General features: G+C 55.1%; 1 protein-coding gene across 1 annotated transcript in view; it reads left to right on the top strand.

Annotated features, from left to right (window-relative positions):
- The first annotated feature begins 215 nt into the window (after positions 1–215).
- Positions 216–17,202, top strand: part of TNRC6A (trinucleotide repeat containing adaptor 6A) — an 86,142-nt gene continuing 69,155 nt past the window's right edge. The window contains exons 1-2 of the mRNA XM_063345229.1: positions 216–366; positions 6,361–6,434. The gene's annotated coding sequence lies outside the window, so the exon portion shown is untranslated. The remainder of the gene's footprint in view (positions 367–6,360; positions 6,435–17,202) is intronic.

The raw sequence follows: 17,202 nt of genomic DNA, 5'->3' as shown, positions 1-17,202 counted from the left end.
CCGCTGAGCCCCCGTGCCCCCCGCCATGCGCCCCTCGTTCTGCGCTGCGCCGATGGCCCCGTGCTCGCTTGCGGCTGGAGCGGAGCCAAGGCAAGGTCGGTATTCCCACCCCGGGAGGAGGTAACGAAAGCCGGGGGGTGTGTGTGTGTTTTTTCTCTCAGTCCGGCGGGGTCTGGCTGCGGGGCAGCAGGATGCTCCCCTGCCCGGTGTGCCGGGCACGCCGCCGGCCACTCCGCGTTTTAGGGCAAAGGATGCAAGTGCCGCTGTGCTCTTGTAAAAGGGTTTCATTTGCCCGTCTCTCCTCCCCACGAAGGCTGCGGTGCTCGCTGGAGGAGCGTTCCCGTCGGGATCCCTTCGCACTGACGGGTGAGTAACCTTTCAAATTAGCCCAAACGCTCCGTTAAAGATTAATGAGCTTTCTAAACAAGGGTCCCTTCTGTGCGCCGGGCTGTTTGCAGCGCTGCCACATTCCTCCCCACCGGAGGAAGGGATTGCCGTGCAGCAGCCAGGGATCTGCCGTGCCGGAGATGCCGGCACAAGCTCAGCTGGGCCGGGGGGCTCCCAAGAGCACCGTGGCGAGGGGCAAAGGGGCAAACAGGCTTTATGACAGCGGTTCTGTAAATAACATTGAAAGGCTGGTTGTGTCAGCAGTGTTTCTTTGGTGAAAGGGAGGAGGTAGGAGAGCCGGCCCCGGGGCGGCAGGGATGCTGGCTGGGCTCTGGTGGCTCAGATTGGCTGATTATGGCTTTGCAAGGCAGGAGAGGTTGATGCAGGCAGGGATGGGGGCTGGTGAGCAGGGCACGGCACTGCAGCGGGCAACTGCCTGCGGGCACAGCTCAGCCACACACTGCCAGGGCAGAACCAAAGGGTGAGAAAAGAAACCAGCTTGAATAAAACGCCTCTTGCCCTGGCTCGTGGTGTCCGTGTCCTGCTGGCCTGCTGGCTTTCCAAGTACCTGGTCTGCTCCTGAACATTTCGTTAAGTGTTGCTTTGACTTGGTTTGTATTAGAAAATATTTGCTCAGTGCCCTGCGTGCCTGCGGGGGCCTGTGGGGAGCCGAGTCCCTCCTCAGGGAAAGGATTCCTCTGCAGGAATTCCCACTTGTTGGGAAAACGCAAACTGCATCTCCAGCGAAAGGCTTCCCTCTGTGTAATTCAAGGAGCTTGATGGATTTTTGGAGTAGCTGCAGTCAGATTAACCCCGAGTTATGTTTCTGCATATCTTTCTGTTTATTTGGGTTTTTTTTTAAATGTACTATTGTCTTTTTTTGCTGTCCAGCGAGAACAACTTTCATCCACACACACAGCCCAGCACAAGCACAGGTGCTCAAACGGGCAGCAAAGGGCCGAGCGGGCACTTCATAGAAGCGGGTGACACCACGGCGGCCCTTTGGGGGGACAGACAGCCATTGCCCAAACGCTCCCCCCAGCACGAGTCGGGGCCGGGTGTGTGGGGGCCAGGCGGGCACCAGCGCCGGGAAACCGACTGCCTGGCGTGGATGCCCTGCCGGAGTGCGGGATCCTGCCCGACATCGGGTACTGTGGTGCTGGGCTGCACTGGCACTTCTCTCCCAGCCCTCTGATCTCCGGCCCTGTACTGGCAGCTCCCCTGTGGATAAATTAGCACTCCAGGTGTCATCCCAATCATTCCTCCTCTAATGCTGGCTTTGAGTCCTGGTTTGCGGCGGAGGGCGCCGGCTTTTGTGGTTATGAGTTCATTTTGCTTCTTCCCATCAATATGAAAATGCCTTGCGAGTCCTGAGAGTTAATCACTATTGTACAGGAATAAAGAGGGGAGATTTTCTCTAATCCCCTTTAAATGGCCTCCAAATGAGGGCTCGAACAAAGATGACTAATGACAGACATGATTAAACTAATTTAGTAGGTGAAGCTTTGATGGGAGCCCTCCCAAGCCCAGGTATAGCCTTGGGGGACTGCGCACTGACTCTCCGTGCTGCAAAGGCAGACCTCCTTGCTGACATACTTGAATTAAGCAAACTGATTATTTTTTGCTTTGTTTTGACCAGCGGATTCCCTTTTTTTTTTTTATCAGAAATATTTCTGTATTTTTTTCTACAAACCTTTTACTTAGCACTGCCAAATATAATCTCACTAATGGGATGCTAAATCCAGATTCACTTAATAGCCAGCTACATCCTTCATACCTTATCCAGTACCGCTCATCAAAGGGTTCCCTCTGAAACATGCATTTGTCTTTCAAGAACTGATAACAGTAATGAAATATAAAGTCAGTGAAATATGTCTGAGGACGTCTCGAAAGAAGAGGCACTCGGTGCTGGCAGCCTGTTGCGGCAGGCTACGGTACCAGGCGCGGGATGGCTGAAATGCGGATAAAGCACGACCGCAGTGCTGTGCCGTGCGGGAGCGGGCGACGAGCGGGCAGAGCCCTGTGGTCCCTGAGCAGGGACAGTGGCCCGCGAGCTCAGGGCAGCACCGTGTCTGCCATGCAGCTTTGGGGTGCAAGCTCTCCCCCACCCCCCAGGTGATTTCCTGGCACAGCAAAAGCCTTGCAAGGCTGGTGTGAGGCCAGGGAAGACACGTGTGAAAGACCAAGATGATGATCCCCCACCTAGAGTACTGCGTTCAGTTTTGGGCCCCTCGCTACAAGAGGGACATTGAGGTGTTGGAGCGTGTCCAGAGAAGGGCTACAAAGCTGGTGAGGGGCCTGGAGGACAAACCTTATGAAGAACGACTGAGGGAGCTGGGGTTGTTTAGCCTGGAAAAGAGGAGGCTGAGGGGAGACCTTATCACCCTCTACAACTACCTGAAGGGAGGTTGTAGAGAGATGGGGGCTGACCTCTTCTCCCTGGTGACAAGTGATAGGACAAGGGGAAACGGGTTCAAGTTACGTCAGGGGAGGTTTAGATTGGATATTAGGAGACATTTTTTCACTGAAAGGGTTATTAAACATTGGAATAGGCTGCCCAGGGAGGTGGTGGATTCACCATCTCTGGAGGTGTTTAAAAAAAGGGTAGATGGGGCACTGAGGGACATGGTTTAGAAGTGGCTCTTGTCAGGGTAGGCTAAAGGTTGGACTCGATGATCTTAAAGGTCCCTTCCAACCTCAACAATTCTATGATTCTATGATGGGGGTCTGAATTCAGGCTCCACTTGAACCACCCTTGAGACAACCTCCTTTTGTGGCCCTGGGAAGCTGTCGAGCTTTCCCATGCTCCAGTCCTCCAGCAGGCCATGCTGCTTGGTTTACTGGGTCTGGGGAGCACAAATTAGCTACTGAGATACTTGTAAAAAGTTGAATCTAACCGTTCAAGGCTGCTGTTGTTATTGTTAACACATGCGACTTTCAAAATATCATTGTTATGTCAGGGCGCGAGGATTCCCAGCAGCACTTTTCCCGTACGAAAGGCTTGTATATCCCGGCTGCCGTGCTGCTGTGGAACCGAAGCCACCAGTGACAGTCACTCTGAGGCAGTCAGACAGATTGGCCCGACAAACCACCCCCGTGGCTCGGCAGGGACTCGCATCCCTCCGTGCATCGCTCTTCTGTAATTACTAACTGCTGTTCCCAGCCAGCGCAGCAGGACTTTGCTCAGCCCCGCGCCTCTCCCGCTACCTGGGGTGGCTTTATGTCGGTGATCACCCTTCGTGGTCCCCCTGTGGGCACGGGGCAGGAGTCAGCTTTGGTTGGCAGGTGGCATCAAGGTGGCTTTATTTCGACGTTCACCCTTGTGGGTCTACACGTGGGCACAGGGCAGGAGTCAGCTCCGGCTGGCAGGTGGCATCACCAAGGCTGGGATCTCCTCAACCAGGATCGCCCATGTGCAGCAGGACAGGGGGAATTACACTAATGGGGAATTACATTAATAGGGAATATCTGTGTCAGTATGGAGCACTTCAGGTGGCACTTGCAGCTTCGGTGGTGGAGTCCGGTCGTGTAAACGTGTTTGGCGTGGGGAATGAGATGCGCGGGGTGAGCTGTGTGCTGGGAGCAGCCTCCTGCCCTTGGCGGGGTCAGCAGGACACCCTGCGTCCCCTTTGCCAGGGGAGGGTCAGCAGGAAAGCTCCTCTGCCCGCCGCTGCTGGGCTTCACTGTGTGTCTCTGCCCTGGACTGTCCCCATCACCTCCCCATCAGGTGCAAGTCGCCCTCCAGCCCTCGCCCAGGTGCCTCCCTCAGCCTCGCATTGCTCCTGCTGCCCAGCCCGGCCCCTCCTGCCCCTCTCCTGGCTCCCCCCTGGTGACTTCGGGAATACCCCAGGCTCTGCCACAGTCCCTGAGGACACACGTCTGTCTGCCTCCTTCCTCCTTTAACCCAGAGCATCCCATTCCCTTCTCCCTCTGAGCCGCTCTCCCTGTTGCATTAGGGTGACCGCCCTGTCCCTACATGTTCCCGTTGCCTGAATCCCTGTGGGAAGCTTCAGCCTCTCCTCCCTGCTGCTCCTGGATAACGACACCACAATATGCTTTCTCTCACCAACCTGTAATCTGTTCTTACATATAACGAACAGCAGTAGATCCCCTTCTGGGCCTATTAAAATACCAAAACCTGCACAGAGGGAAGTGTAAGGGTGCACGGGACAAAATCAGGGTGTCCCATCCCTTCCCCACAATATTGGGAGTGATTAATGTGACACTATTGCTGTCCATCTTGCTTTTGTTTAATTATCATTTTTGTATTGTTCGTGTCTCTGGAGACCCGATCTGGCGGGAATGACTTGATGGATTATGTATGAAATCCAGGTCAACACGTCCAAGTATTACTGCCTCATAATTTGCTGCGCCACAGAGGCCAATATAGATGCCTTGTGTTATTAATTATACCAATATATTTTCATGAGTAATGTGATTAATTAGGCTGTATATATTACAGTTGCGGGCCTGTTCTGTTGCTGTGTTTGTTCTTGGATGGAGGTGGCTGGCTTGGAGAGCGGGCAGCAAAATCTGTAGCTTGGACTCAGTCTCGTTCCTTCTCTTCCAGAGCGTTCAGGGGAAAAATACAACTCCATACGCTGCACTTTGTGTGCCAGGGAGCTGCGAGGCAGCGGGGGAGAGGAAAGTGGGGCTGTCTCCAGCCACAGTAGCAGGGCGGTTGGTCCCGGGAAGGGACGGGCGCTGCCAGGGCTCTCCTGGCTGCGGCCGGTCCCTGAGATGCTGCCCAGAGCCGGCTGCCAGGCTGCAGCGTCAGCTCCCGGGGACCAACAAACCCTTGGTGGTGGCAGGACGAGCAGAGAGATGATGAATGGGCTGGAGGGGATGAGTCCTGCCCCGGGGATGCCCGCACCATCCCGCGCATGGGGGCAGTTGGGATCACGCCGCCCAGGCTGGCTCCCACCAGCATCTCAGCACCACCTGGCCTCGCTTTTAGCACTGAGAGAGTGAATTACACTTAAAATAAATCACAGAGACTCGTCTGCTCTCACTGAACTTCTTAAAAAGTTTATCATAGAATTATAGAATCATAGAATGGTTTGGGTTGGAAGGGACCTTAAAGACCATCCAGTGCCACCCCCCGCCCTGGGCAGGGACACCTCCCACTAGACCAGGTGGCTCCAAGCCCCGTCCAGCCTGGCCTTGAACACCTCCAGGGATGGGGCAGCCACAGCTTCTCTGGGCAACCTGTTCCAGTGTCTCACCACCCTCACAGTCAAGAATTTCTTCCCGATATCTAATCTAAATCTCCCCTCTCTCAGTTTAAAACTGTTGCCCCCCCGTCCTATCGCTCCACTCCCTGATAACGAGTCCCTCCCCATCTCTCCTGTAGCCCCTTTAGATACTGGAAGGAGCTCTAAGGTCTCCCCGGAGCCTTTCCTTCTCCAGGCTGAACCCCCCCAACTCTCTCAGCCTGTTTTCAGTGTCAATGAAGTTGTTCCTGTAACTCATTTTTATTTTCCTTTACAAGCTCCAAGTACAGGGTCTAAGCCGTGCAGAGTGTGGTCCCTCCACCGTTGGCTTATGACGCTTGTGGGGCTTGGGTTCACAAAGTGGCTTTAACCCGTCACAGGCGATATCCTGATAAGCTGTTGTCAGTCTGCACGGTGCGAGGACAGGACCAAGAGTTTGCAGCTTTGCTGCGGCATGAAAATATTCAGAGAAAACCAGATTTTTGACAAAAGCAGCGGCCTCCCCAGCTTGCCAGGTGCGTTTGCTCTGTGTCAAGGCTTCAGCCTCCCCCGGCAGCCCGCAACCTGTGTCCCTCCCCGTGTCACAGCCGGCACTGGGACCTGGGAAGTCCGTGGTCCCCCAGCTCATCATCACCGGGCTCTGCCAGGCTTCCACGGGGCCAGAGGAACCTGTGCCGCCTTCTCTGCCTCTCTCTCTTAGAGCTCTGCTCCCGTCATCACAGCGGAGCTGAAACCTCTTCTGTCTTTTGTTTCCATAAAGGTCAAAGAAGAGTCATCGTCCTTTAAGTGCCAAGAAGAGGCCTTCCACCCTCTGGTGCAAGAAGACTTTGAACAGTAAGGCAGCTGCTTTTTTTTTTCCAATGGTTGCTGCTTGATTGCATGTACATTGATTTTACTCCGACCGTTTTTTTTCCTTCTTGTCACGAGTTTGATTGCAAGGGTTTGTTTCTTTGCTTTTTCACGTAACTTAACCCTGGCGGTCACACAAACAATCATGTCGTTGATGGGGTATTGTCCTGTTCCCCGCAGTGATGCTTCGAGATCTCGAGTTGCAATTTTCCCATCAAGTTATTCATTCCGTGGGAATGGCGGGAACCGGGGGAGGGTAGTCCTGGCTTCTCTGGGGCCTCACTCATCCCTCTGAGGGCATCTGGGAGCCCGTCTTGCAAGGGGCAAGGGCTGAATTGCAGCTCCATTGACCGGTGGTCCTGCAAGCAGCCAGCCTGGGGCTCAGGGCAGGTTGGGGGACCCCATTTCTGCGTGGTTTTACTGTCTGAGTGGAAGGGCATGACTTGTGTGCCTCAGGGGACCGAGGACAGGGTGCAGGATCAAACCCGGTGTCATTAAGGTGAGCAGAAGCTGCTCCAGGTGATCCCCTTGCATCCTTGCCTGCCGAGGGAAGCAGGTACTTGATCCCGTTAAAGTTTCTGACGTTTCCAGAGTGCTCTTTCTGCGCCTTGGGGTGAAACCCAAACCTTTCGCCATGCTGTGGTGGACCCTGGGGGAGGCAGAGCCCCCATTCCCTGCGTCCCCGGCCGGCTGTCCCGCGCGGGCTGGCTCAGAGCCCAGGCGGCAGCGAGGGCATGTTTTGCTGCACAGTTTCATACGAAGGCGGAGAGCGGCGCGGACACACAACGGGGCAGCTGCGGCTGTTTGGCTCCGCGGGACCTTGATTTAATTATGCCAATGGTTGCAGCTGGCACCCAGCCCGACGCGTGCAATCCCTGCCAGGTCGCTGTTACGGCTTTCCAGAAGCGCTGTCTGTCTGCGGCTCCCTGCAGCCGTTGTTCAGGCTGCGCCATCGGGCTCGGGCTCCCCGGGCTCCCCAGCCCAGCTCGGTCATGAGGTGCTGAGGAGGATCATCACCTCCGTCTTGGCACGGCCAGCAAACCCCCAGTGCAGGGGCTGCTGTACTGGTAAAACTGCGCATCAGCTGGGATGGCTGATCCCGTGGGGGAAATGGGGAGAGACCCTGCCAGCAGCCCTGGGGATGGCGCACGCACTTTTTGCACGCTAGGAAGGGTTTGCTTTCTTGTGCGCTGGCATGCAGAAACCTACCTAAGTGTGGCTGTAATGAAAGGGCAGAAAAGGTGTGGCGGGTGCGGGGTGGCGGGGTCACCCGGCGCCACCAAACGCCACCCATGCCAGTCCCACACTGCGGCCACCGCACCCGTCCCCCTGTCCTGGCTCAGGGGGTGCGGGAAGCCCGGAGGAAGCGTGGTGGCACCGTGCTGCAGTGACCGGCAGCTGCCCTGGCGGGGAAATGGAGCAGAGCGGGCCATAAGTTAGGCACGATGAGGGCAGGTTGGGACACAGTAGCCAGGTTCATTACCGACAAGCTCTTTTCAGGTCCTGCTGTGTGTTTATTTGTTTGCCCTGAGCTGTGGGGAGTGCGAATCCCCCCTCTCCAGCAGGCGCTGGTGGGGCCGCAGCCCTCGGCTCTCGGTGCCCACGGCTGCGTGGGGCTGCGCCGCTCTGGGGTTTCCATCAGCAGCGTGGCCCCGGGGCTCCCCTATTCCTGCTGGCTGGGGCGGCCGGTGTGTCGCGGGCAGAGTGATTAACTTCACTCATAAGAGAGAAGTAGTGAAATATTTATTAATATGAAGCAGTGATTTAACAACGTTAGTGGTGAATGCGACAGTATTTTACAAGATTCGACGGCAAGGAACACTTGATTATTTACCGCATAGAGGCCAGGGTCAGAGAAGCTGTCAGGGAGACCCTCCCGTTGAGTCACGGGGTTCAGAGAGGACCCCCTGGCTTTCTAAACTCCTTCTCAGAGAGGAGTCTGGGTACCGCTGGATCCAATCCTAGTCCCGGACTTGGTCAATGGTTTATGTCTAAAGGATTGTAATGTGCGCAGACAATCCTTTATATCACTTAGCGAAGATTGCAGAGTTTAGCACGCTATTAGTCACTTACCGAGAATCTGCTGCGGCAAGGAATCTCTCAGCCTCGAGGAGCAGAACCTTAAGCGAGCGTCCCCATGCAAGGGGAGATCCTGGAGTGCAGCCGCTGCCGTGCAGGAGAGCCCAAAGGGCTCTTGGGCTGTCCGCTGTTTATAGAGTAAGATAATTAACCTATAGTCATATTCCCATGGGAATTCCCAGGGAGGGGGAAAGAGGGAGAGCACACCGCCACACGGTGCAAGCGGGACTGAGCCCCGAGGTGACACCCTGCCCCGCGCACGGGGAGCGGGGCTGTGCCAGCCCACGGGGAAGCAGCCGTGGGGTGCAGGGGACACCCCGCAGGGCACCGTCTGCAGCCGTAAGAGCCTTTCCAAATCATGGGCACAGCGTCGTCCACGGAGAAAAGCAGCGTTTGTGTTTCTTGTCAGGTCTCTGAAGTAGCTTGTGCCGTGTTTCTGAGCCCCTACACCTCTTCTCTGATACCGGGACGCACTGGGAGGGGAATGATGCCATTCCCTGCCTGGGGGACCCGTGCTGAGTCTGGAGGACATGTGTGCCCTGCCCCATGTCAAAGCACGGCGCTCGGGTCATGGTGAAGACGATCCCCCCGTCGTCCTCTCCAGCTCTGCCTGGAAGGCCCCGGGGAGCTCAGCGCAAAGTGAAACCTCGCCGAGATGGTCCTGCCCCAGGGATTCAGCCACAAGCCAGGGAGGAGTCTTCTATATTCTACATTTAGTTCTTGGGATTGACTCCCCCGCCTCCCCGTGGGACGAGTCCATAGCTGAAAATGCCTTTTAGAAGCTCCGGTCACAGTCAAAATTAAATCAGAAAATGAACTATTACTCAAAGTGACTTGGAGTTGCTCAAGATTTATATGCTTTGGGCAGCTGGAACTCCATTTGCCGGGATACCTGGGGAAGCCTCCACCACTAGCCCACCGTGACCGTTTGCAATTTCACACCACTTTAAACTCACTCTCATTGAGATCGGGGAGATGAAAAATGTCTTTATTAAGGGAAGTCACAGGTCCCTGATTGGCTGCTAAATGTGTTTTAATGTGAGCGGGGAGGGCAGGAGGGGGTGTGGGGAGGGGGGGTCATGCTGGTCACTGAGCTCCCACGGGAGCCTGGCAGGGCACAGTGACTCCAAACAAAGGGTTTCTCCTTGGTTTTCCTGCTGCTTTGACCATCTCGAGGTGGCTGGTGGCATTTACTTTGGGCCAGCAAGGTGGCTTGTTGAACTCTCCATCGCCCCATGGTTCAGCAGGTGTGGGAGGAGGTGACCTCCGCTCCGCGGCCGATGTGCTGCGTTCAATGTGGAGCTGTAAATAAATCAGGGGGATGACAGGAAGAGCACAGGGCTCGGGTGTCCCCAGAGGCCGGGACTCAGGTGTGCATCCCATCACCCATGCAATGTTGCAGGTATTCCTCTTCCCTTCTTTGCGGCTCTGTTTGTTCCCCGTCCATAAATCTGCAGTCGTCCCATTGTGGTGGTTCCTCCTGTTCTCCTGCCCCAGTACACGTCCAACTGCCCTGCGGGGAGGTCTCCCAGACCAAGAGCACCATTTTCTGGAGAGACAGCAGAAATTATCCTGGAGCACTTGTTTGCTTCTCACTATCTTTACGTGCTGGAGTGTCTCCGGCTGCCGTGGTCCTGCTGTGCCCCACCTCTGGCTGAGGCACATCTTACTGGTTGGTACCTGTTCACCTGAACCGCACCGACTGAACAGCAGGATATGGCATCAGCAGGAATGCAAGTCTTTATTGATGGGCTCCAAGCCAGGCAGGACGCAAATGCTTGCAAAAGCTGTAAATGAGGAAAGGAAAAGCCGCTTGGGGAGACCTCGCTGGCGATGCTTCTCCTGGCTGTCCCCCGATGTGAGCGTAGGGATGCAGCCGGGAGTGCTCGGGCTGTGTTATCCAGCAGGGCAACCCCCCGTCTCCTGCGGACGGCTCTCACGGGACGTCTGCAGGGTCACTCCCCTGCGATTGTGCGATTGAGGGGGATGTCGCCGGGTTTTGGAGAGACCGTGCCTTTTGGCACAAGCCCTGGTGGGCTCGCTGGGCCGCTGTGCTCCATATGGGCTTCCTGCCAGTGTGATTCCTGGTGGTAGCTCTTAATGAGCGACCCTCTGTACACAGATACGCATACGCACGTACACGTGCGATGTGCTTTGATAATTTCCTCAGTTAAACGCGCCATTATTTGTGCTCCTACAACTAAGAGCCTTGGTGACCAGCCTCCCCGGGCATCCTGCAATGGCTCCCACCTCAAGCAAGTCCCACGCGTGCGGCCGAGGCAGAGCTGCCAGGGAGGTGTTTGTGCTTCCCGCTGCTCTTGTTTCTCCAGCAGCCCTTTGTGGGTATTCACTCCCTAATGATCTTTTATTCTTGCGTTTGTATCTTTACTCCGGGAATCAGGCACTAAACCTGGAGTGAAGTCAAGCACAGACCCTCCTCCCGGCTCATCCAGCCACAGTTTACAAAAGGCTCTGTTATTATCCCCGCATCCACACTCTCTAACCCTGTAATTAGATGCTTAGGCTATGATTGCCCCATTGTCCGCTGGATGGGTTTAATCATTCTTTTCTCCTACAGTGGCAATTTTGTTCCAATTAATTATTTCAGTTTGAACAGCAATAGCTGGTTGAGTTTAGAGAGAAATTAAAAGGGTAGAGAAGGATAATGAAGAGTGAGCTAACTAGGGAGAGACTGCAAACAGGGCTCTGCATATCCCTGCTTCTCTTCCAGGCTCTTGCTTGCTCCCCAGAGAGCTTTCTGGGGCTGGAAAATGTTCTCCCTGGAAACGAGGATCCTGCGTGCCACAGAAGTGCTGCCTGGTTTCATCCCTGCCGGGGAGGTTCCTTACTGGGTCTGATGGAAACAGCAGGGCAGGCTCACAGCCCAGCCTGGGAGGGAAAGTGTCTCTCATTTGGGCTTTAATCAATGTGTCTTAAACTCTGGTGGAGGCAGGGTAGGTTTTGGCTGGTTGTGCTGAATACCTTGTGTTTTCCTAGCTAGCGAACGCGCATCCCAGTTCAGTCCCAGCTGAACAGGACCTGTAGCCGCCTCCCATGAGGCTCTCCCGGGAAGCAGCTGCACAGCGACACGGTGCACCAGGCAGGACCCGCGAAAGCAAAACAAGGTGCAAAAGAAAAGCGCTGTCTGGTTCAGCATTCGCATGTCAGCATCTCCTGAGAAAGAGGAAAAGCTCCCTGTAGTCCTAGTTCTCACCAGACCCTGGATGGTTTTCAGAGCAGCGTTGCTGCCTCCGTGTTGAGTGGATGCAGCTCTGGGCTGGAGGACAAGCGGCAGGATGGGTCCTGGCTGCTGGTGGGATCCGGGAGCTCTCCCAGCCCCGCATCCCGCCCTGCCTGCTCAAGGCAACGGGCTCCTATTGTGGCACTCATGGCTCTGCCGTACCTGTGTTGTCAGCCGTGCAGCATCTTCACAGCAATCTGCAGAGCAACATCTGGCGGCGGTCCTTCCTGCCCCGAAACATCTGGCCGCTTGGCTAGCTAACAGACACAAGCTGCCATCTGAGGGCCAGATGCCCACAGCACATCCCACGCTCCTGGTTTAAAGTTCCATGGAAAATGGGGCCAGGAAAGAGGGACGGTGTGTGCAGGGAGGAGCGAGGGAGGCTCAGTCGCTCCGTTGTCGTGGAGTCTCTGCTTTCCCCGAGCTTCTGACAGCGGGGCTGAGGTTCATCCGCCTGCCCAGAGGAGCTGCTGCTGCGGCTGTGCTGGTGGAGGCAGCGGCTGGCGGGGCAGGAGCAGACAGCGGAGGACAGGATCTGGCTGGACACAGCAAAACATAATTTTGGATCCATTCATGGCTCTCAGTGCAGCGTGAAGAACCTGCCAGAACCACAGCACCCCTGTGAGCCCATCTTAAATGCTTCTGGCCTCGACTGCTTTTAGACAAACATGTTTTTCCTATTGGTACAGGCAGAAATTAACCCACCCCCAGCCCTGGGATTAGTTTACCCAGCTCTGGCTCCCTGAACGGGAGGAGTTTTGCTTTCGGGGTCGCTGGCTGGGAGACAACCCGCTTTGGTTTGGGGTCTGCTCTCTGGCCCCGCCAGCTCAGACTCTTGCATGACCAGTGCTCCACGAGCTTCGTGTCCCAAAACCGTCCCAAAGGCAGGTGGTCAGAGCGCCAGGGCACGCTCCGAGTGCAGGCCTGATGCTGGAGGAGGATCCGCAGCCACTGCTGCCATGGCTGGTGCTGGAGCAGCCAGCCGGGGAGGTAAGGCTCGGAGGAGCTTTCTCACCATGCTAGACTGACCCTAAACACTGCCGTAAGATACATTAAATTACAGCCAACGGCAAACCCTGATCACCAAATCACTCATTAATTCAGTGGAATTACCAGCTGGCGCGGGAGCCGTTCTCAAGGTGATTTGGGATGTGGCTGATTTGGATTTTAAAAAATGTTTTTAAAAATATTTAAGGTTAGACAAGGTTTTGAAGGGAGAGAAAAAAAAAATATTAATGCCTTTCAGGAGTTACAAAAATGCTGCCTGTGCAATTCATGTATAATTCAATGAATTCCAGAGTAGTTTGAATATTTAAATTATGTATGATCAAAGCAATAAAGAAATCTGCATTTCCTCACTCCGAGCCCCCAGACATAATGCTCCCAAGTGTCCCCTCCCCAAAAGGCAGCTCCTCGCTTCCACACTCCCAGATCTATTGAGCCTCATTGCTCCAAAGAAATTGAGTTCGACTGGAAAAATACGGCCGTCGAGTGCAACTGCTGTTCTTTAATAAATCCGTGATGCATTGCATCTCCAGCCAGCGCCGTTGCCAGGGCAATGGTCAATGCTGCCGCCGCAGGGCAGGCCTGGGGAGGGGTGATGGGCACGGCGCGGGGGCGATGGAGCCCCCGGCGCAGGCAGCCCCTCACTGCCGGCACGCTGCCTGCAGCCGTGGCTGGGGAAGCAAAGCTGCCGCAGGGGGAGGATGGCGACGGGCAGCCCGAGCTCCCACCGCCGGTACAAGAGGATGGAAGGGTCTCATCCCCCACCGCCGCCTTTCTCAGGGTCTGCAGAACAGCAGCCCTGCCCTCGCTGTTTGTCCTCCGGGGCTGCATGGAGGTCCCATCCTCCGAGCCCCCGTGGACGTGTCCATCTCCTCTCCCAGCTCCTGGACTGGGATGCTGCAGCTCCCCTCCTCCGGCTGCGGACATGGCCAGATGGACCAGGGGAAAAAAGGAAAAAAAACCCAACAAAATGATCCCTCTGCCCTTCCCCCCACCCCCTCTCCAGATGCTGTAAATTTTCATTAGTATTCTGTAATTTAATGATCTATTCCCAAGAGAAAATTAGTCTTCAATTTACAAAAAAATCCCTGTTAATTTAAGCATAATAGTAGGAGAGAGATGCGAGTGTGGGAGCCCCGTCCTGCACCTCCCGCTCCTCCCTCTCCGCAGCCTTGCAAAGGGCAATTACGAGGGAGAATTTTAATAATACACTAAAGTCCATTTGAAATCTCCCGACGAAGACGGCAAAGAGGTTCCTGGGGGCAAGAAAAGCAACTTCCTCCTGAAACAAGAGGTTATTTTGAACCAGACAGACACACCGATCCAGCTGAAGGTTGATGCTGAAAGCCTGGGAGAGGCAGGGACGCGCCAGGCGTGCCGTCAGTGCTCACCGAGAAGGCAGCCACCACCGAAACGTCACAGCTTTTAAAATGCCAGCAGGTCCCAGGGCCCTGCAGCATCCTTTGCAGAGCTGCCCCGGGCAGCTCAGCCCTCCACCGCCCGAAATGCGGTCCCTGGGTTAGAGAGGCACCGTGCCGGCTCCCACCTGGAGATGCTGCAGGTCCCCCACGGCTCCAGGCTTGCTGCCTGCCTGCCCTGCCAGCGCTGCCCGCCATGGGACGGGGGGGGCAAGGGTGTCTCTCCCCCACACACTCGCCCTGCTCGTGCCGAGGGCGGCATGTAAATCCTGAGCATCAGCCGGAAGCCATCTCCTCTGCAGATATTGAGATAGATGACGGCGGCTTCGCTCATTAGAGGCTGTGGCGAAGGGTAGGTGCTGGGAGTCTCCGTTCCAGGGAAGAGCTGCAAGGGGAGCTCATTAACTTGAAAAATTGGGTCCAGAGGGCTCATTTGTCTGATATCAGTTCACTGTTTTTTCTAGTAATGTGGAAAATGAGGGAGGGGGATCTGAGCCTCTTCTCAGTGACCGACTCTTTGATTTGCCCCTTTTGCATTCATGTCCTCTCTTTCAAATTGCCTTTAATACTGTTTATTTTCCATAGGTCTTAAGCCTATCCATGTGGAACATAACCCTTTGCCCCCATAATACTGCTCATACGGGATAGATCAGATGCTGCTACACGTTTTTTTGTCCTAGCACCACAGAGATGCTTTCTAAGGGACCCATGATACACATGGACAGGCCAGGGTGGTCCAAGAGCAAAACCTGGGCAGGATGGAGAAGGGGGCTTTTGGCTCTTCACCTGTCTCAGTAGCCAAAGGATGCTGTTGGTGGGCCAGGGAATGGTGGGGTCAGGTTCAGGGCTTACTGCCCTGTCCCTGTCACCAGCTCCACTCACCACGGTGGATGCCACCGTCCACCGTGGTCTGGGAACGGCACCCACTGCAGGGCGCTGCCATACGGGCTTGCTCCCAGTTTTCTGCAGGAGCCTGGTTTGTGTCCCCCCCGTTGCCTCCCCTCGTTCCCCAGGGTTGTGTCGGGCAGCTGGTGGGCAGAGCCCTCTCCAAAACGTCAGAGACGGCTGATCCCAGAGCTCCGGCATGACTGCTCACGCCGGGAGGTGCCAGAGACCTCCGGGTGGAGAGGCTGTAACATCAGCTGAACCCTTACTCAGTGACTTCCCTTGGTTTCCTGAGCGAATTTACGGCAGAGACGGCTGAAGGACATCCCCCCTTGCAAGGCAGCCAGCCCCGAGCTGCACAAGATGCAGAATTCCCTGCAGAAACCCAGCCACCTTCCCGAGGCTTGCCCCATGCCGGGGCTTGCTGCCAGGCTCATCCCTCTCCAGCACCACCCGTATGGCCACCAGCCATCCCGCGGGCTGCTTGCCATCTCCTCATCACCCCTGCGTCTGCTGGGGCGCAGACCTGTGCCAGACCTGGCCGGACGCCCTTGACGGTCACGCTGAGCTCTCACTGCCTTCCCCAAGGACGTGCAGAGGCAGGAGCGCCTGGCGTGAGCCCTCCTGGAGCCCTTGGTGGGAGCTGGGGCTGGATGAACACCCATACGAGGGGTTTTATGGCTCCCGGGATGCCAAGGCTCTCACTCCAGCCGGGCAGGCTCCTGGCACACCTCCCTCCACCCCGCCGCCAGCCACGCATGCCACAAACCCCACAATTAATAAAAAGTGTTAACGGCAATCACGGTAATTGCCATCGCGCTATTAATAAAGGCAGAGTTGTCAAACCACAGCAAACATTTGAGTAGGAGCCTGGAGCAATCCCCTGCCAAGGCGTTCCCCTGGCCCCAGCCCCAGGCAGGTACCGAGGTTGTTTTTTCTCTCCGTGCGCATGGAGAGGAGGATGGACGCGCTTCCAGCTCCGCTCCCGTGGAGAAGAGGAAGGTACAGGCTTGGCCACGGGAGGCTGCCGAGCCCCGGTCGGCATTTCTGCCTCCCATCAAACGGGAGTTTAGCATCGCCGCTAACTGCCACAAATGTAAGTAACGTTCTCTTCACAGCCAAGCCCTTCCCCGAGATGTTGTTAAATTAGAAGGGAAATCTATTTCCTGTTTAAAAAAAAAAAAATAATAAAAGGCAAGCGAACTCAGTGTTAAATATAGATATATGATATGTAAATGAATCTGACAACTGAGTGAATAAAAAATGAAGGTTTAAATTATTGAAGGGTAGGAGGAGATGGCGCATGCAAATAGCATTAATGTGGAAAGAGGCAGCTCTCTGAACAGGGAAAGCAGGTTTTGAAACATAATTATTTCTTTTAAGAAAAGGACTACATATTAAATAAAAGCCAACAGAACCGGCACATGTTTATTTCAAAGGCCTTTCTTCCCATCCTGTCACTTTAGTCTCCTGGCTTTTCTTTTTTCCCCCTGCAAAGCAATGAGGGAAATGGAAGGCTACTGAATTTTTTAGCTTTAATTAAAATAAGATAAATGAAGTTTTGATTGCTACACGACAACAAATGAGTCCCAGAGATGGCCGATCACAGGCTGCTATTGAGAGGGCTGGGAGAAGGTGTTTGCTAATTGATTTGGTGGGCACGGGGCTCTTTGGCCTCCAGAGCCGTTCCAATCACATCCTGGTTCATCACGGCCGCCTGGAAGTGATGGCGACTTTTGGCACGTTTGCAGAGATAGCGTGGACTTAATTTAAATGGAAAAATACCTGCCTGGAGATTTCAGCCTGCCAGAAGGAGTTAATTACACTTAAACCGTGAAGATGCTCTGGTTGCTTTTGCTCTTGTTTCACGGCGCGTTGCAGAGACGGCGGGGCAGGGATAACAGGGAGCGCGGGGCCAGGCTGAGCTGGCTCCTCTGCCCAGGGCGGCTGCAGGAGCATTAGCTGCTCAATATTGAAAATAGAAAACGAGCTGGTTATTTTTATCAGCGGTAAAGCTGACAAGGAATTCTGGTGGAATGGGCACTCTGCGAGCGCAGTAAATGTCTTCATTACCTTCCACACAGCTATATTTATGCCTCTCTGACCCTCTTCAGGACTGTCAGGG

This window comes from Chroicocephalus ridibundus, chromosome 8, assembly GCF_963924245.1.
Source record: "Chroicocephalus ridibundus chromosome 8, bChrRid1.1, whole genome shotgun sequence".
Lineage (NCBI taxonomy): Eukaryota > Metazoa > Chordata > Aves > Charadriiformes > Laridae > Chroicocephalus > Chroicocephalus ridibundus.
Note: the sequence above shows the minus strand (reverse complement) of the source record. Positions and strands in the feature narration are given on the sequence as shown.